The following is a 19,543-nucleotide window of genomic DNA, read 5'->3' on the forward strand; positions in this document are numbered from 1 at the left end:
GTGATTTGCCAGTTCCAGCTCCACTGTTATGTATAAAAAAAACTGCTCTGGATTAAGGCCACATACTCGCTTTACACACCAGTCTCTTACTGCATAGAACACACATGCTTGTTTCTGGTTCAGATTCTGATACATTTGTCTCAACAGTGTGGGATCGATGCAGGCGCCTCTCATAGCCCTGGTTCTGTGACAAGGTTAGGCTGATACTCTGGGACATTCTCTTGTACATGTTCATGATCTGGCTCTCTCGCCTCCAGTTCTTCGATACACTCCAATCTCACCACTTCAGATTCTGGGGCCAAATTACACCATTCATCAACAAGTGTCTGTTCTGTTCAAACTCTGCAACTGCTTTCTCAATTCATCACTGTTTTTCTCATATTATTCTCTGTTTCGTCTGACAATGTGTTGGACATGCTCAGGATGGTCAGAACCTGGTAGTTGAACCCAGCCACCACTGTAGAAGCATAAGTTGGTCTTTCAGTTCTTGGTCTGATCGGTCAGGGACGTACAGTTTAATAATGTGCCATAAAACTGCTCAGGGTGTTTCTCCTGTGACGTGTGGTGAAATCTGATGATGGTAGGCTTCTCACTGTTTCTCTTTTGAACAAATCTCATATCATTCAGCAGGGGGCAAAACATTTTTACATTTTATCTATTGGCCATAGACAAATCTGCACATAGAAGCAAAATCAGCTAAACACATTTCCTCAAACTCTGGTGTTTCAGGTCTGGATTTATATTTGTCTGTCAAAGACGTCATCCACACATTTACACTTTCATCTATTGTGATCTCAAGTGATGACATGGGGCGACTCTTGTGGGTTATCATCTGTCAGTACGAACACGACACCAAGTGAACACTTCTTCACGTTAAGACCACATGCACGAGTCACACATTCCTGAGCACTGACCTCTCTCTTTTTGGAATAGGCTTGCATGATTTCCTTCATTTCATCACTTTCATTGACACTGTCTCTGTTGGACGTCTTTATCAGCGTTCTTAGATATTCACTCACAGAGTTTTCACTTTGCATATGTATGTGCAGATGTAATGTATTAAACTGTAATAACTGAGTATGAACTGCACGTCAATGTTAGCGTCCCAGGCATCCAGAAGGTAGGCATTGTATCCATTTACCCAGCAGTCCTTTGGTTCACGTTTCATTATCACTGCGCTGGACTTTGTCATCATGTGAAGATATCGTTCATATTCAGTCAGTGTTAAATTACATCGAGCCAGGAACTGCTCTAAACTCAGGGAGGCAATTTCAGGTTCATTCAGCAGCAGGTTCAGTGGTGTGAGTTTTGCCTTTGCTGTTTCCAGTTGCTGTGAATCATCATCATCATCATCATCATCACCTACAGGTCTTGTTATCATGGTTCTGTTTGAGACTGGTTTTGGAAACCCAAAACGACATCCAGAGCTGGCACCTTTGAAACATGTCTGAGTGATTTTTGCTGTGTTTTTGCACTTCAGTTACTTTCTTGTACAGTTCAGGTTGTGTATGTGGGTCAGGAAGCTGAGCTGTGATGTATTTGGACACAAAATCACACACAGTCTGGTCACTGTCTTCCTCAAATACAGGTGATCCTTCTACCCATAACAAGTAATGTATATGTGGGCTTCCTCGATGCTGAAAAACTCTACTCGGTAAAAGTAGTCAAGAACTTTGCCAAGCAGCTGTGCAGGAGACAAGATTACATCTCTGTATAAGGCCTCAACACGTTTGTCAAACATGCGCATCGTTGTAACAGGATTGCTTCTCAATATTTCACACTTTGTGGACCAGTCGAGCTCATCAAAATTTACCTGCTCACCCTGCTGAGTTTTTATTGCTTCGATCACCTCAGGCCAACGCATCTCAGCTGCAGAAAATGTGCAAAAGAATGTAGGAGTTCCCAACTGTCTTATCATGGCAAACAGATCTCTAGTGGTTTTCTCCCAGTAGGCAGGTGTTCCTCTCAGTGGCTGCATGAATCTGACTGCATCTTTATTTCTCACCAGTCTCTCTACCTCCTGTTTGTCTTGCAACATTCCTGAGGTTATTTTGTTATTTTCAAACCAGCATGTCATTGTTTTGTTACTCATTTTCAGGATTATTTTCTGCCTCACACAGTGCATCACTCTCACACCTGTCTATTTCCATCAAATCATCTCCATCATAATCGTCATCCTCCATGTTATCATCATCATCATCATCTTCATCAGGAAGCGTGGGATCACATAATTCAGCCTCATCTCTTATAGTCACGTCTTTATAGTCTGGATGAATGCCTTTCAGTATTGGTAAAGCTTGAACTAGTTTAGACCAGTTAACAGTCTGAAACAGCTGATGACCTTTGTAACACAGTCGTCTCTTCAGTTTTACTCTCATCACTCGAGACTCACTTCTCAGTCGGGGCAGAGCATTGACTGTTTCCTGTACCTCAGATGGGACACATATCACATTACCATGTATCGCTCTCTGTCGGCCTTTAGGAAGAGGAATGATTTTGGCAAATGTTATGCACTTGGTGATGAGACGTCTCTCCATTATGTTCAGATCAGACAACACAGGTGGAATGTCAGCAAGCTCCAAGTTGTTAGCTACAGCGAGCCTTGGCATCTCTCCTTTTTAAGATGGCTGGGACGTGACAAATCCATTCTCTTTTTCTCTGATCAGGCACCTTACATTGTTCATTTGTACATTTTTCATCACAAACATGAATGTACTTTCCTGTCAGGCAGGCTGACACCACATCTGGTTTTTTAACATAATTTGACCTTGTGCAGGGTTGTACTTGGTTTGGAAATGAAGCCTTATGACACACAGTGCAAACATAAGTGGGGCCAGCTTTTATTCGTGATCTGAAAAGTGATATGGCTTCTTTGATTAAAGAGTTGTCACTCTCACTTGCAGGTCTATTTATCCGTCTGTATTTCCTTTTATTTTGGTTACACATCTCATGTTATGCATACTCATGAATGCAACATTGTTCTTATACCTGTCTCTCATTCTTTGTCTCATCAGCTCTCTGTGTCGGACCCTGAATGCATGATCCCATGCATATCGCTGAGTGATAAAAGATCGATGCTTCCGTCTGAATTCAGCACTTTCTCTGTAGCGTTTGGTAATATATTCCATTTGCCTCCTTCTGACTGCTGGATTTTCTCTGTAGCTTTTCGTAATGTATTCCTTGCGTTTGTGCCTGAAGTCAACATTTTTTCTGTATCGGCTTGTTATTTAATTTTTTTGTTGTACATCAGGGTTGTTTTGATAGTGGTTGGCAACTGACTTGTTTTCTTTGTCTCAGTTTTTCATCAGAAGCATAATTAGGGCCCGAGCACGACCGTGCGAGGTCCCTATTGAATTTGCTAAGATTATATATTTAGGGCCCGAGCACGACCGTGCGAGGTCCCTATTGAATTTGCTCAGATTATTTTTAGGGCCCGAGCATGACCGTGCGAGGTCCCTATTGAATTTGCTCAGATTATTTATTTATTTATTTAAGAAAAGATTAGCCCCTCGTTCACGTTCAACCTACATGTACGAAATTTTCTGGGGACATGTATCATATCAAGACGCACAAAAAAGCCTCAAGAACCCATAGCCTAAAGTCAACAGGAAGTCGGCCATTTTGAATTTTACGGCCATTTTTGGATGATTTACACACTTCGTACTTTAACGAACTCCTCCTAGGGATTTAGTCGGATCGACGTCAAATTTCTGCTGTGCCTTCTAAAGGCATTGACGATGAAAAGTTGTGCTATTTGCGAGTTTTCGTCCATGGGCGTGGGACCAAACTGTACATGTAGGATGAGAGTCCCGCCCTGAACACATGTACATGCCGACATTCACCCACAGTCATAGCGCCACCTGCTGGCAACAGGAAGTGACTTTTAACGAAGCAGCCCCTGCTGCACGTTTCACCTACGTGCACAAATTTTCTGTGGTATGTGTATCTTGTCCAGACGCACAAAAAAGCCTCTTGGAGCGATGCCCTAAAACCAACAGGAAGTCGGCCATTTTGAATTTTACGTCAAATTTGGATGATTTACACACTTCGTACTTTAACGAACTCCTCCTAGGGATTTAGTCCGACCGACCTCAAATTTGTGCTGTGCCTTCTAATGGCATTGAAGATGAAAAGTTGTGCTATTTGCGAGTTTTCGACAACGGGCGTGTCCGTGGCGTGGCGTCAAAGATCAACTCTTCCCCATGACACAGGAAGTTGTTGTAACTTCAGTGTATATGCTCACATCTGGACCAAACTGTACATGTAGGATGAGAGTCCCGCCCTGAACACATGTACATGCCGACATTCACCCACAGTCATAGCGCCACCTGCTGGCAACAGGAAGTGACTTTTAACGAAGCAGCCCCCGCCGCACGTTTCACCTACGTGCACAAATTTTCTGTGGTACATGTATCTTGTCCAGACACACAAAAAAGTCTCTTGAAGCAATGCCCTAAAACCAACAGGAAGTCGGCCATTTTGAATTTTACGTCAAATTCTGGATGATTATTTTTCTGTGGTACGTGTATCTTGTCCAGGACGCCACGGACACGCCCATTGACGAAAACTTTTCATCGTCAATGCCTTTAGAAGGCACAGCAGAAATTTGACGTCGATCCGACTAAATCCCTAGGAGGAGTTCGTTAAAGTACGAAGTGTGTAAATCATCCAAAAATGGCCGTAAAATTCAAAATGGCCGACTTCCTGTTGACTTTAGGCTATGGGTTCTTGAGGCTTTTTTGTGCGTCTTGATATGATACATGTCCCCAGAAAATTTCGTACATGTAGGTTGAACGTGAACGAGGGGCTAATTTTTTCCAATTTTCTAGGTGGCGCTAGCGAGTCATTTTGCAACGCCCATGTGCGAAACTTGTAGAATACGAAATTTTTCACCGGTTCTGACATGTTTGTCAGTTGAGCCTACTTTGCAGAAAAAAGAAAAAAAAAAATATATATATATATATATAATCCGAGCAAATTCAATAGGGACCTCACACGGTCGTGCTCGGGCCCTAAAAAAAAAAAAACAATATATATATAATCCGAGCAAATTCAATAGGGACCTCACACGGTCGTGCTCGGGCCCTAAATAATCCGAGCAAATTCAATAGGGACCTCGCACGGTCGTGCTCGGGCCCTAATAAATAAATGTAGGTATTAATTAAATTATACAAGGAGACATAAATGTATATTTAATTAGTGCCTTTACTTATTCACCTTTGTTATAATTACCTTATTTGTTTATTCAACTTTATTTATTACTAATTTTTTTAATGTATTTATTTATGGTGTGCTTTAATATTTTTGTCTGTTTATTCTTCCTTTGTATTTATTTACCTTATTTATTTTCACCCATGGTATTTATTTCTGCCTGTCTTTTTAAATTTTTGTATGCATTTCTGCCTCATTATGCAAATGAGGAGGGGCTGTGTCTCAAGGGGTCATCTTCTCTGCTATTGGTGGACCAGTCAGACAGGAGAGCTCCTACTCTGCCTGCAGACATCAACGATCTTGCCCCTCACACAGTCAGATGGCTTCCTTCAGTGCGCTGAGGTGTTAACAACTCTGAAGACAATACTACCAGCAATGTCTTCCTTCTCTTTTCACGTAGACGCTCCGACAGACAGTGCTTTCAGTTTGCTGCATGCATGGACACAGAACTGCGGTATAGGGAGAAGCACACGGTCAGCTGGCTGCAGCTAAATCTGGAGTGCACTCGTATTCAATTCTGTATGGTAAATTCAGTTTTAACGGAGCAGAGCGAGCTGACAGGCAGAGTTAGAGACTTTTTCTGTCCGTTTCTCTCTTTACAAAGACGCATGTTGCAGTCAGAGTCTTCTCTGAGATGCGAGCACGACATACAACACAATTTATCAAATTACACAACGGATATACAGTATGAAAATAAGATTGATTGGATTATACTCACAGGAAGTATAAAACCTCTTACATGGGTCTATTAAAAGTAAAGTAACACAAAAATGTCAGGGAAATTACTTTACTTAGATTTAAGTACTGCAGTTGTACATTTGAAATACCTTCCTACCTTTCTGATAGGAAGCCTTCTTGAGGTGGTATAAAACATTTCTTCTTATATTCTGATTTGAGTTGTGGACAACTATGACCACATGAATTAAAAAAATTAAACATTTCACTGCCCAAGTCAGCTATAACACAAGTCTTATTCATCAGACTACATGCTGTACAGTATTTGTGGACAGATTTTGTCCCAGGATTTATTATGCATTTCTTCTTCTTCGTTGCATGATTTAGAATAATAAGGTGAGAAATGGGTCTATTCTGAGTTCATCCTGCACTGCAGCAGCTAATAAAGTCCATTTAATCCCAAAAACGCTTTTCTTTTAGGCAGGCTGGAGCAGAAAACAACTCACCTTTCTCAAGTTGTACAGTAATGTCACATGTGTATGAAGGTGGATCAAACAAGCTAATCTTAAATGTCAAAGTACAGAGGAGCCTAGTAGGCCTATTTATTTTCATTCATTACACAATATGAATAAGCTATGCAGACACTTGTAAAGAAAGAACATCTTTTTCTTCTGTTCTCTACTTGTTATAGTTACACAGTATTAGGGGTGTGGCCTGTATTAAAAGTATCCACTGTTCTCCCATGCTCTAACACACAGTAACGATGAAATGTGTGCTGTTCTCACAATCTTCCTCTGTATGTACACATAAACAACAAGGCAGGGAAATATAAAAGGAATTTATTTTATTGTTTGGGTACATTATTGTTCAGTGTACATGCTCACATCTGAAACAAACTTTACGTGCTTGATAACTCTCCCACCCCGCAGACATCTACACACCAATACCGATTTATATTCATATCGGCAAGTGCTATGTAGCTCCACATAGGGGACACAGGAAGTGACATATAACACCTTCATGCGGCGTCGGAACCGCGTAGGAAATTCACAGCCGCACCGGCAGAGCTCCAGAATATGCAACTCGGCTGGCTCACACGCGGACGCGCTACAAGTGCGCGAGCCCGCCCAACGCTGCTTGCAGCTTTAATTTCTTACTGTCCTTTTTAAATTTCTGTATGCATTTCTGCCTCATTATGCAAATGAGGAGGTGCTGTGTCTCAAGGGGTCATCTTCTCTGCTATTGGTGGACCAGTCAGACAGGAGAGCTCTAGGCCTACTCTGCCTGCAGACATCAACGATCTTGCCCCTCACACAGTCAGATGGCTTCCTTCAGTGCGCTGACGTGTTTAACAACTCTGAAGACACTACCAGCCATGTCTTCCTTCTCTTCTCACAGCCGCACCGGCAGAGCTCCAGAATATGCAACTCGGCCGGCTCACACGCGGACGCGCTTACAAGTGCGAGGGCCCGCCCAACGCTGCTTGCAGCTTTAATTTATAATGCTGTTTAATTTTTACTCACCATTATACCATTTTACTGCCTTACTGTAATTATTTCAATTTATTCTTTAATTGTTTAATAATAAAGACTAGTTAATAACTGGTCTACAAGATTACCTGAAGATGCTAATGACAGTTAAAACACACAACTTGATGTGGCTCATTGAGAAAACAGAGGGAGTGGAGGGATGGAAGGAGGTGCGGGGGTGGAGCACATTCCTCAATTCACCCTGCACAGCCTATGCTACACCAGAAAGAGAGAGGACAGAGAAGAAGAGACACAGACTCTAGAAGGATTAAAGTTTTAAGACTCACAAGTTTAAGACTAGGCTACAGCTTTTCACAAGAGTGATAATGATGGTAAGTTTGTAAGACAAAGCACTAGCAAAGATTTTAGTAAGTTTCATTTTGGAACTCACTCTTATTTTGCTGCATGCTGTTGAAGGTAATTTAAAATGCTGTTTATTTTTAACTCACTGTTATACTATTTTACGCTTTACTGTAATTATTTCAATTTATTCTTTACTTCTTTAATAATAAAGACTGCCTTGATTCCAAATCAATGAAGAAACCTCCTACTGATCCTTTGCTGGCCCTGGAGATTCCTCCTTTAATTATAACTCACTGCTATACTTTTTTACTGCTAAATTTATTGCCATAAACACCTACTAGTTAATTCATTCAAGTTCACGTTTTATTACTTATTACTTTAAATCAATGAAAAACCTCCTCCAATTATCAGTCAAAAACACACAACGGAAGGATGTACGCACCCCTCTTATCAGTTACATACACATATTTACGGTTGGGGCGGGACCGGATACACCCTCTTATCAGTTACATACACATATCCGTTGAGGGCGGGACCGGAAGTAGCTGTCAAAATTAGTTTGATGGAATGTCATCTATATTTCTCTCTGGTGAAACAGCATCAGACCAGCTGTGATCCCATGTGGTCCATACCACTAATTCATCACATGTATAAATCTGCCTTTGACATTTTAAAGAACTGCAAAAGCAGTTGTGTCAACTGCAAATAATAACAGAATCAGGGAAACTGGCAAACAACCTCTGATGCCCGAGATGTCTTACTCTAGGAGAACAGATAACAAGAAGCCGTAGTAGCCATAATATGTAATGGCCTGATTTTCTCTAAAATTTGAGCAACAGAATTATTAAAAAAACTCTCCGAATATTAACAATCTTAGCCTAATGAGAGAAGAAGAGTAGTTAGAGACTCATTTGTGTAGGTTAAGACTGCTTTTACACTTGTCATTGGGGGCACCACCCTATTGAAGCACTGGCGGAGACGAACTGCTCCAGGCTGGCTTCCCGGAATTGTGTGCAAGGCCGCTGTGCAGGTCGGCTCCTTGCGAGCAGCTAGGCAGCGTATTACATCGATGAATGGCCCCAGCCCTAGTTTGAGTGCAGAGCAAGCTTCTTTTCAGAAAGTTAGCTACTTTCAATGCTGAACAAGCTGTGCTCGCAGGTGACAGTTTGGCTTTCTCGAATAAAATAGATCTGGCTACACTAACTTCTTCAGCTAGGCTTCTAATTATGTTTGCTAGATTAATGTAAAACACGAGAAAATGCATACTATTACTCATGAGACTCAGTGTTACAAAAACAAAACAAGACAACTCTTCAGTTTAGTACTGAGGCATTAAAAGGCTTGTTGAGAAAAAAGTTCAATTGTGTGCTGACTTTAGGTAAGGCACAAAAGAAACTTAAGGAAAGACATCTAAAGAAACTAGAAAAAACAAGATGTGAGCTAAAAAAGGTGAGGTCCAGCCTAATCTGAGATGACTTAAGCTCTTTTTGTCAACAGGTCAAGAGAGGAGGAGTTTTGGGCTTGGAGGAAGGTTTTCACACTGTAACCTATATTCCTTTGTCTAAACAGATATGTGGCCTTCTCCAGTGACTGACTCTGGTAAGTGTAATTCAAGTTATATGCGTGGAATTCACATACTCTCAACATCACTATGGTCAATCAATCACAGTTTACCCAAAAGCCATCTCAGCAGGTCATTCAACCAGATTACTTGAGACTTAACAATTTAACTGTCACATACATTTTAACACTACTAATCAGTGTTTATTCCACTGTTTTGCTCTACATAATGCAGTATAATAGTCTAAATATTACACAGAGTCTTAATGGCAATGGTTACAGAGATTTCTGTCAGTAGATTACAGTGTAGTCACATGGACTGGAGGGTCATTCTGTGAATGAATGAACTTGTTCATTTCATGTCGAACACAAATAAAAGTTGGATCAAACATCAACACAACAGTTGTTGAGAAAGGTTAGCTGGGTTTCTTATTGGTTAGATAGCTAATTGTTCTCAAGACCTGGCTCATTTGATGGCTAAGAGAAAAAAAGTATGTGTGTGTGTCTGTGTGCGCATGTGTGCGAAATGCTCTTATCTGTCTGGCAAGTCTCCAAATTGTCACCTTTACTATCAGAGAAAGGCAGTGTTGGGAATGTTACTTTAAAAAAGTAATTAGTTGTTACTCACTACTTGTTCCAAAAAGTAACTGAGTTAGTAACTGAATAATAAAAGTAACTCCTTACCAGGGAAAGTAACTATTTGCGTTACTGTTAAAAAAAAGTTGCTATATGTTAAAGAATTTGGATTTTTTGAGCAGTTTTCACAAGTCAGTTGAAATGAGTAGAACAGAAAGTGTTTGCACATAACTTTCGATATTTATTGCACGTCGTCAGACAGCAAGAGGTATTCAGGTATTATCTTTGTAACATAAGTAAACAGTTACACCATATAAAGTGCATTTAACTCTAGCAAATTAAATCAAACTCTCTCAACCTGAGACAACTGGTCAAGTAAACAACCTGTACTTCCAAGTGTTTTGTTCACAACAAAAGTAAAGTTTTAAACAACAAAAAAGTGTGTTTAGCTCTGTAGTCTTATTCTTAATTGAATAAATCAAACTCCCAATGTCAGACAACTGGTCTGGTAGACATTCTGCACTTCAAGTATTTTCTTCAAAAGTAAACAGTTAAATACCTTGACAGCCTCTGGAAGGTCACCAAGGATTTGGAGGCCAGTCTTCAAGTCCAGGGTCTTGGAGATTAATGTCTCCAGTGTGGGTAGGAGGGTGCCATAGAAACAGTTGTCTTCGCCCTGAAGAATGTCAAGGGCTACTGTTAGTGGCTTCATTAAAGTGCAGTATTCTCTGAGGAACAGGTACTCCCGATCTGTGATGGCCTTCAACCCAAAATTGTAGGAAATGGTGTTCAGCTCGGCGATTGGGAATTCACAGATACGAGCAACGGCATCATGAAAGGAGTTCCATCTGGTCGTACATGGGACAAGGAGCTTCCTTTCAAGGACTTCATCCACGATCTCAGCCATTGTGGAACGGCGGGCCTTGTTCAGCAAAGCTGTGCATTTGGAGATGGCACTTCTGTACACAGCTTTTATGCCTGGCCTTGAAAGTAGCCACTTGTCCACATCAGAGCAATAAGGTTTGCTGTGTGCGATGCACATCTGTAGTGTGGTGGCAAAGTCACAACATCCTCTTCCACATCCTCTTCCACATTCATGTCTTGTAAGGCATCATGAAGGTCGACAAAAGTCACATCATCATCATCCTCCTCCCCAGAGTCATCACAGTGAACAGGCTGGTAAACTTTAAAGGCTTTCACAAAATTTGAACCATTGTCTGTTACAGTAGCTGTGATTTTGTTAGAAATACTAAAGGGTGAGTGGATATTGTCCAGTTCAGTAGCAATGCTGTCATACGTATGACGGCCCTTGAAACGTCTGCAGGCCAAGGCTACTTTCTTTCGCTCTAGGCTGTGTGGATCTAAGCAGTGGATCTAAGCAGTGGGCAGTCACGCAGTAACTGCGGTTGTGTGCAGTCCAAATATCTGCAGTTGTAGACAAAAAGTCCAACTCACAATAATGGCTCGGAATGAATCATCCTCCACCGTCGATAAAGGAAACATACTTTTAACAACATACCTGCCTATCATACGTTGACTTCAGCCTGTGTCATAGGTTTTTGTTGTGAGGCAGAAAGATCTAGCTTTTGCTGCTTGAAGGACTTTGCTCCAAGTCCTTCTTTGCTAGTGGATGGCGAGCTATCATCTGTGGTGGAGGTATTGGTGTTTTTGGCCACTAGTTTTGTAGATGCGTGTCGTTGTGAGATGCTTCATTAAATTAGAGTTGCTTACAACGGATGTCGACAAAGTCTTCGCTCCTGGACATAATGTACACATTATATGCACATTCTTTCCTTTGACCACAATGAATTTGAAGTAGTGCTTGGATCTCCACCTTGAAAATGCCAACTTTTCATCGGATTGCTCCTGACTTGCCATCTCTGCTGCTTCATCAAATCTCTGTTTAGCTGTTGTGTGTAAAACCGCCGGCTCTGATTGGCTAACGCAGAGTCAAGTTTCATGGTAGCCAATAATCGCTTACCTCGTTATTAACCCACCTCCTCACTAGCTGTGTGAGCCAGGGGTGCGTTCGGATTACACAGTTTATTCAGTCAATACATAGTAACGCATCGCATTTAACTTCCAGTAGCGTTAAAGGGTTGTAACGACGGGAAAAGTAATTAGTTAGATTACCCCATTACTGAAAAAATAACGTCGTTATCTAACGCCGTTCTTTTAAACGGCGTTATTCCAAACACTGGAGAAAGGAGAAGTTAGTCTGCAGATCTGAAGAGTCTCAGGAGAAGTTAATTCAACCTCCACATGGAATTCCACAGAATCGTAAACGCGGCAGTGTGACACATTGTGCTCACAATAACATATGGAAGGAGTTTAAATGTGTCACATTGGGAGACTTTCACACATTTACAGTTGTGGTTCACTAAACCTCTTTTTTTTTTTGTTTCAGGAGTGAGACAGAAGCTTGCATATTAGTGGGAAAGAGCAGAGTGATACATATTTGTCTGCACTACACATTAAACAGGACAATGTTTTACAATTTTTATTAATTTAATTCTTTCAATTCTCATCCCTCTGCCTGAAAAGGGTATTGACTCTTCTTAATGGTAGGAGTGAGCCATAGTCACAGCCATGACTCTAGCTTCTCCTTGTGTTTTTCCTTTCCCCTTTTTCCCTTGAGTGTGTCTTATCTGTGGACTCTACTCATTTCTCTATTGTGTGCCTCCTCGTCTCCTCTGTCCTCCATCCTCCTTCCTGTGACCCGGAAATTGATCTCACTGCGCCATCATGAAGGACATCTAAATAGGGGTGACCCGAATAGTCGAAGAGTCAATGTTTCCATAGGAGGAGCCTGATTCTGGAGGGGCGGCTGTGGCTCAGCAGATAGAGCAGAGTTGCCCGCTAATCGGAAGATCTGCGGTTCAATCCCCAATCGCCAGGTGGAATGTTGAAGTGTCCTTGGGCAAGATACTGAACCCTGAATTGCCCTTGATATATTAATGTTAGTTTCTGTTTGAGCACATAGGCTATGTATGTGCATAAAAGGGTAAATGCGATGTAGTGTAAAAAGCGCTTTGAGTGGTCAGAAAGTCTAGAAAGGCACTATACAAATACAGAGCAAACTTTGCCTCACAGTCAAATCTTTGCAGATAAGGTTTAGCTATATGGGGGTGCTCAATGTTTGATTTTACATAGAACTACTTTTTGTCCCAATAAGTTAATCTACAGCCTATTAAGAAATAAATATCAACATATAATGCTGTAAATAAAAATGTGAAAAGAAAGAAGCTCTTAATAAATATTCTTAACGTGCATGAATTAATTTAAAATTGTAACCCCAATTGCACCCTAGGTTCTGTCGGGTCCGAAATAAGGACCGGCCGGGCCAGTGAAAGACCTGGTCCCTACCCTAACCAACGTATTAAACTCAATATAAATACTCTATTAGCTTTATTCTTTAGTAAAAACTGCGTAGTCAAAGACTTCACTGGAGACGGTCAAGAGTCGGTGCAAAAGAGTTTATTCCAATAAAGGACAGATAAGCCCGAGTAACATCCCTGCAGGTCTCAGGATGGAACTGAGCTGGTGGTCAGCGAACATCACCTTATATTCACCTTAAGCTCCACCTTATCACCTCCTTCCAGGTGGGCGTTACACCTTAACTCCACCTACAGTGTTTGCTGACCACTCCTCTCCTTTGGTGAATTTCTTATCCTCTGTTGCCATCTAGTGGCCGTTTTCATGTACTGTTTTAACAAAATTAACCCTTTCACTAATGTCACAATTTCCACTTCTTAGCTATTATTATATGTAATTATTGTTACAATTTATCCTTCTTTATATTTTTGACATTACTTGATTAGAAATTCACCAATATGTTTCAACTTCAGTCTCACCGTATTTTTTTTAAAGTTATACAGGCATAATTTGACACCATTAAAACTTAAACACTTACAATTGTATTTTTTAAAAGAAGGGTCACTGGCATGGTTCTCAAAGTGTAACAAGATGGGCCTGTAGTTCCTCATCAATGCCTCCAATACATGTGACATGTGTGGTAGCCAGCGAATACCTTCAGTGTTGCCTGGCCTCACAATGGAGATCTCCATTGCCTTGCTGATCTCCTGAAGTTCCCGTGAGGCCTTCGCAGAGCAGGTGTAGTGCTTGTGGATGGCACATAGTGTTTGCTTAATGTCTTGCAGCTGAGGAACCTGTTCAACACAGTCTAGAGCAGCTCTAGACGGTGAGCCACACACCAGATTGTGACAAAGGACGGGCACAAAAGTCTGGCAGTCACTCCGTTGTTCACACCCAGCATAACGGAAGCACCATCACACCCAAAGCCAACCAGATGTGTTTTCAGGTCCTCCTCACCCACTCCAACCTTCAACAGTCCAGCCGGAATGGCATCCAAAATGCCCTGGCTATGGGCATGATCTAGGGTAACAATCAGGATAAGCTGATTCACTGGTTTGCCATTCTGGAGGTAGATGCAGTCTGGTGTGATGAAGAGCCACCAGCTTGGGGAACACGGTGAAGGCCGCCTCCTCTTTGGCAATGAAGTAGGCTATGTTGAAAAGTTTCACCATCTTTTCTTGTATTGCTCCATCCATTCTGTCAAAAGCTGCCACCAGTGCTCCTCTTTCTGGGTGAGCTCTTGCTTGTAGGGCATCATCAGCTGATTTGTGTGCAATCGTGACTGCATGCTCTTTGATGCTCCTCACTCTGACTTTCTGTCCAGTTACCCCATGGAACAGGGCGTTCCCCATGGCCTGAGCTGGGCAGCTCCTGCATGTTTTGCTGTACAGGTTCATCATATTCAATGAATGAATAGCACTTTTTCCATTCAGGTAGAAATTTTCTTTTCTGTTTTGTTGCATAGCCAGAGCTTCCTTGTTTCTGTAGAGAAGAAGAAAATGAATTGATTTGCCTCAGCCCCCCCTAACTATGCACGGCTTCAGGCCAATTTTCACGTCATAGCTCATGCAGGCAAGCATCAGGCCAATCCATCAATTTTAAAAAAATAGGAGAAGCTGGAGATGGTAAAACAAAGATAGAAAGACGATTTATAAGCTATCACACTGACACACATGACCAATCTCTGTATGAAAGCGGCTATGGTTCTGGCTATAGGAGGCGGTCTCGTTATTTTGTTTGTGATTGGATTTTGGGATTGGCCATGATGTTCTGTGCTGAAGCCTTGATTTTTATATATAGCCTAGGTATAAGGTAAGAAAACCTGGCTGCATGTGTTTTTTTTATGATAAGTCATTTGTTTAGATTGTTTAGCCCGTTTTTCTGCACGCCAATGCGAGCGTCAACAGTCTGCGTAAGCCTTTCAAAAATGCTTTTTACTGCTGATAATAACGTTTAAACTAACATTGTAATATATACTTGAAGTGTTTTATATCTGTGGATTTTATTGTAGGCAAGTGAAGTGTTAATTTGAGAGGCTAAATTGATCGTCACCTCACTCTGGCCACTTGGTCGTCACTTTGTTTTTGTTTTTTTAATTCTTTATTTTTGAAACATTGAGAACAATACTGTTATGAGTCTGCAGTTCTCCTCCCCTGTGTTTATGTTCTCTTCCCTTCCTGTGTCTCCTGTTAGTCTGTCTGTCTCTCTGTGTTTTCTGGGCTTGGCTTCCCACTCTGGGCCTGGCTCTTCACCTCCACCTGCACACCTGATCCACATTCCACTAATCAAGACTCTGCAGTATATCAACCTGGTTCTTCACCTCACTCGTCGCCAGATCGTCAGCTTACCTCAGTGGTATTTGCGCTGTGGCCTACAAATCTTGAGTTGTATATGCTGTTGTTTGTTTCTTGTGAAATCACTTACCTTGTCTCTCTGTGCTCAGGATCACTGCCTGCCTGGAAATCCTGCCTCTGCCTCGCTCAGCTCACTGCCTGCCTGGAAATCCACTCGCTGGTCCCCGTTCCCTGGTCTGCCCTCTGCTCCGCTCTCACACCCCTTTTCAATAAACTTTAAATTCCTGGATTTAAACCTGCCCCAAGTCTGCTCTTGAGTCCGTTCACCTAGTCTGCCATTTTGACCATAAGACCATATGTATTAATTTGTACTGAGTAATTTTACCCCTGGCCTCTCATATATTTATTGGAGTGTGACAGAACTTTGCACCAATCTTCAGTTGACTCTGTAGACAGAGGCAAGATTGATCGCTGACGTAAGCGTGTCGACTCATTTCCGTTTCCGGTGCTTGTGTGTTGGTACCGTGTTGTGCTGCTCTCGCTAAATACCAGTTACATTTGTTATATTACAGCGGCCAACTGTCCGCTAAACACTTATTCTTACAGCAATTTTGCCTAAGCACTCACAGTTCTTTACATCTTTTAGTGACTGCTGTTCAATCTCATAGTTGTTCAAAAGTTTTGGTAGCTGACGCTACAGTACTTTACTTAGCCGTTAGCGACTTTAGCTTAGCAGCTAGCGATGGCTTCTCCTTCTACCTCTCTCTCTTCTACTTTCTCCTGCTCGGTGTGTCAGATGTTCAGTTACTCCTCTGCCTCCTTTAGCGGTAATGGTACGTGTAACAACTGTAGTTTATTTATAGACATGGAGGCGAGGCTCAGTGATTTAGAAGTCCGGCTCCGCACCTTGGTAGATCAGTCTTTAGCTACTGTAGCTAGCCAGTCCCCGGTAGTCGGTGCAGAACGGCCTGAGTTAGCCTGTTGTAGCCATCCCCCAGCATCTCCTGTGCAGCCAGGAAGGGTGGCTGGGTGACTGTCCGAAGGAGGAATAGTCGTAAGCATTCAAAGCCCACGGGTCATCACCAACAGATTTTCCCCGACCTGCGACACACCCGCTGAGAAACCAACTCTGATCATTGGCAGCTCCATTTTGAGAAACGTGAAGTTAGCGAAGCCAGCGGCCATAGTTAAATGCATCCCCGGGGCCAGAGTGGGCGACATTGAGTCTTATTTGAAACTGCTGGCTAAGGATAAACGTAAATACAGTAAGATTGTTATTCACGTCGGCAGTAATGACTCCCGGTTACGCCAATCGGAGGTCACTAAGATTAATGTTGAGTCGGTGTGTACATATGCAAAAACAATGTTGGACACCGTAGTTTTCTCTGGACCCCTGCTAAATCTGACCAGTGATGACATGTATAGCCAGGTCATCACTGGGTCTGATTCGGAGAGACGGCATCCATCCCACTTGGGAAGGAGCATCTCTCATTTCTAGAAATCTGGCCAAGTTTATTAGTCGACCAAATCCATGACAACCCAGAGTTGAGACCAGGAGGCAGAGTCGCAGTCTAACACACTTCTCTGCCCTTCTAATTCAGCAGTTACCCACCCAAAACCCTACACAGAGTCGCAGTCTAACACACTTCTCTGCTCCTCCATTTCAGGAGTTACTTAGTGAAAATCCTATAGTGACGGTGTCTGCCCTTCGACCATCGAAATTATTTAAATCAAAGGTAAACAGAAGAGGAGCTGTGCATAAAAACCTCATAAAAATTAAAACCATGAGCAATAGTGCAAACTAATAGGAAAATTCAGTGTGGACTCTTAAACATCAGATCTCTCTTTTCTAAAGGTGTACTAGTAAATGAACTAATATCAGATTATGATATTGATTTATTTTGTCTTACTGAAACCTGGCTGGGTGATGGAGAATATGTTAGCCTAAATGAATCCACCCCTCCCAGTCATATTAATACTCACATTCCTCGAGGCACAGGCCGAGGAGGTGGAGTTGCAGCTATCTTCGACTCTAGCATACTAATCAGCTCTAAACCTAAACTAAACTATAACTCATTTGAAAGCCTTGTTCTTAGTCTTTCGCACCCAAGTTGGAAATCACTGCAACCAATTCTTTTCGTTATAGTGTACCGAGCACCTGGCCCGTACTCTGAATTCTTATCTGAATTTGCAGAGTTTTTGTCAACTTTAGGCCTTAAAACGGACAAAGCTATTGTAGGGGATTTTAATATTCATGTAGACGTTGAGAATGACAGCTTTAGTACTGCGTTTAACTATCTGTTAGATTCCATTGGCTTCTCTCAGAGTGTTCATGAACCGACTCACTGTTTTAACCACACCCTCGACCTTGTTTTGGTATATGGTATTGAAATTGAACATTTAATAGTGTCCCACAGAATCCCTCTTTGTCCGACCACTGTTATATAACTTATATACAGTGGGTACGGAAAGTATTCAGACCCCTTTAAATTTTTCACTCTTTGTTTCATTGCAGCCATTTTCCAAAAATCAAAAAAGTTCATTTTATTTCTCAGTAATGTACACTCAGCACCCCATCTTGACAGAAAAATACAGAAATGTAGAAATTTTTGCAAATTTATAAAAAAGAAAAACTGAAATATCACATGGTCATAAGTATTCAGACCCTTTGCCGTGACACTCATATTTAACTCAGGTGCTGTCTATTTCTTCTGATCATCCTTGAGATGGTTCTACACCTTCATTTGAGTCCAGCTGTGTTTGATTATACTGATTGGACTTGATTAGGAAAGCCACACCTGTCTATATAAGACCTTACAGCTCACAGTGCATGTCAGAGCAAATGAGAATCATGAGGTCAAAGGAACTGCCTGAAGAGCTCAGAGACAGAATTGTGGCAAGGCACAGATCTGGCCAAGGTTACAAAAAAATTTCTGCTGCACTTAAGATTCCTAAGAGCACAGTGGCCTCCATAATTCTCAAATGGAAGACGTTTGGGACGACCAGAACCCTTCCTAGAGCTGGCCGTCCGGCCAAACTGAGCTATCGGGGGAGAAGAGCCTTGGTGAGAGAGGTAGAAGAACCCAAAGGTCACTGTGGCTGAGCTCCAGAGATGCAGTCGGGAGATGGGAGAAAGTTGTAGTAAGTCAACCATCACTGCAGCAATCCACCAGTTGGGGCTTTATGGCAGAGTGGCCCAACGGAAGCCTCTCCTCAGTGCAAGACACATGAAAGCCCGCATGGAGTTTGCTAAAAAACACCTGAAGGACTCCAAGATGGTGATAAATAAGATCCTCTGGTCTGATGAGACCAAGATAGAACTTTTTGGCCTTAATTCTCAGCGGTATGTGTGGAGAAAACCAGGCACTGCTCATCACCTGTCCAATACAGTCTCAACAGTGAAGCATGGTGGTGGCAGCATCATGCTGTGGGGGTGTTTTTCAGCTGCAGGGACAGGACGACTGGTTGCAATCGAGAGAAAGATGAATGCGGCCAAGTACAGGGATATCCTGGACGAAAACCTTTTCCAGAGTGCTCTGGACCTCAGACTGGGCCGAAGGTTTACCTTCCAACAAGACAATGACCCTAAGCACACCGCTAAAATAACGAAGGAGTGGCTTCACAACAACTCCGTGGCTGTTCTTGAATGGCCCAGCCAGAGCCCTGACTTAAACCCAATTGAGCATCTCTGGAGAGACCTGAAAATGGCTGTCCACCAACGTTTACCATCCAACCTGACAGAACTGGAGAGGATCTGCAAGGAGGAATGGCAGAGGATACCCAAATCCAGATGTGAAAAACTTGTTGCATCTTTCCCAAAACGACTCATGGCTGTATTAGATCAAAAGGGTGCTTCTACTAAATACTGAGCAAAGGGTCTGAATACTTATGACCATGTGATATTTCAGTTTTTCTTTTTTAATAAATTTGCAAAAATTTCTACATTTCTGTTTTTTTCTGTCAAGATGGGGTGCTGAGTGTACATTACTGAGAAATAAAATGAACTTTTTTGATTTTTGG

Source organism: Micropterus salmoides, unplaced genomic scaffold (assembly GCF_014851395.1).
Source record: "Micropterus salmoides isolate LMB-PRFRI ecotype aquatic unplaced genomic scaffold, ASM1485139v1 Ms_hic_scaffold_1, whole genome shotgun sequence".
Taxonomy (NCBI): domain Eukaryota; kingdom Metazoa; phylum Chordata; class Actinopteri; order Centrarchiformes; family Centrarchidae; genus Micropterus; species Micropterus salmoides.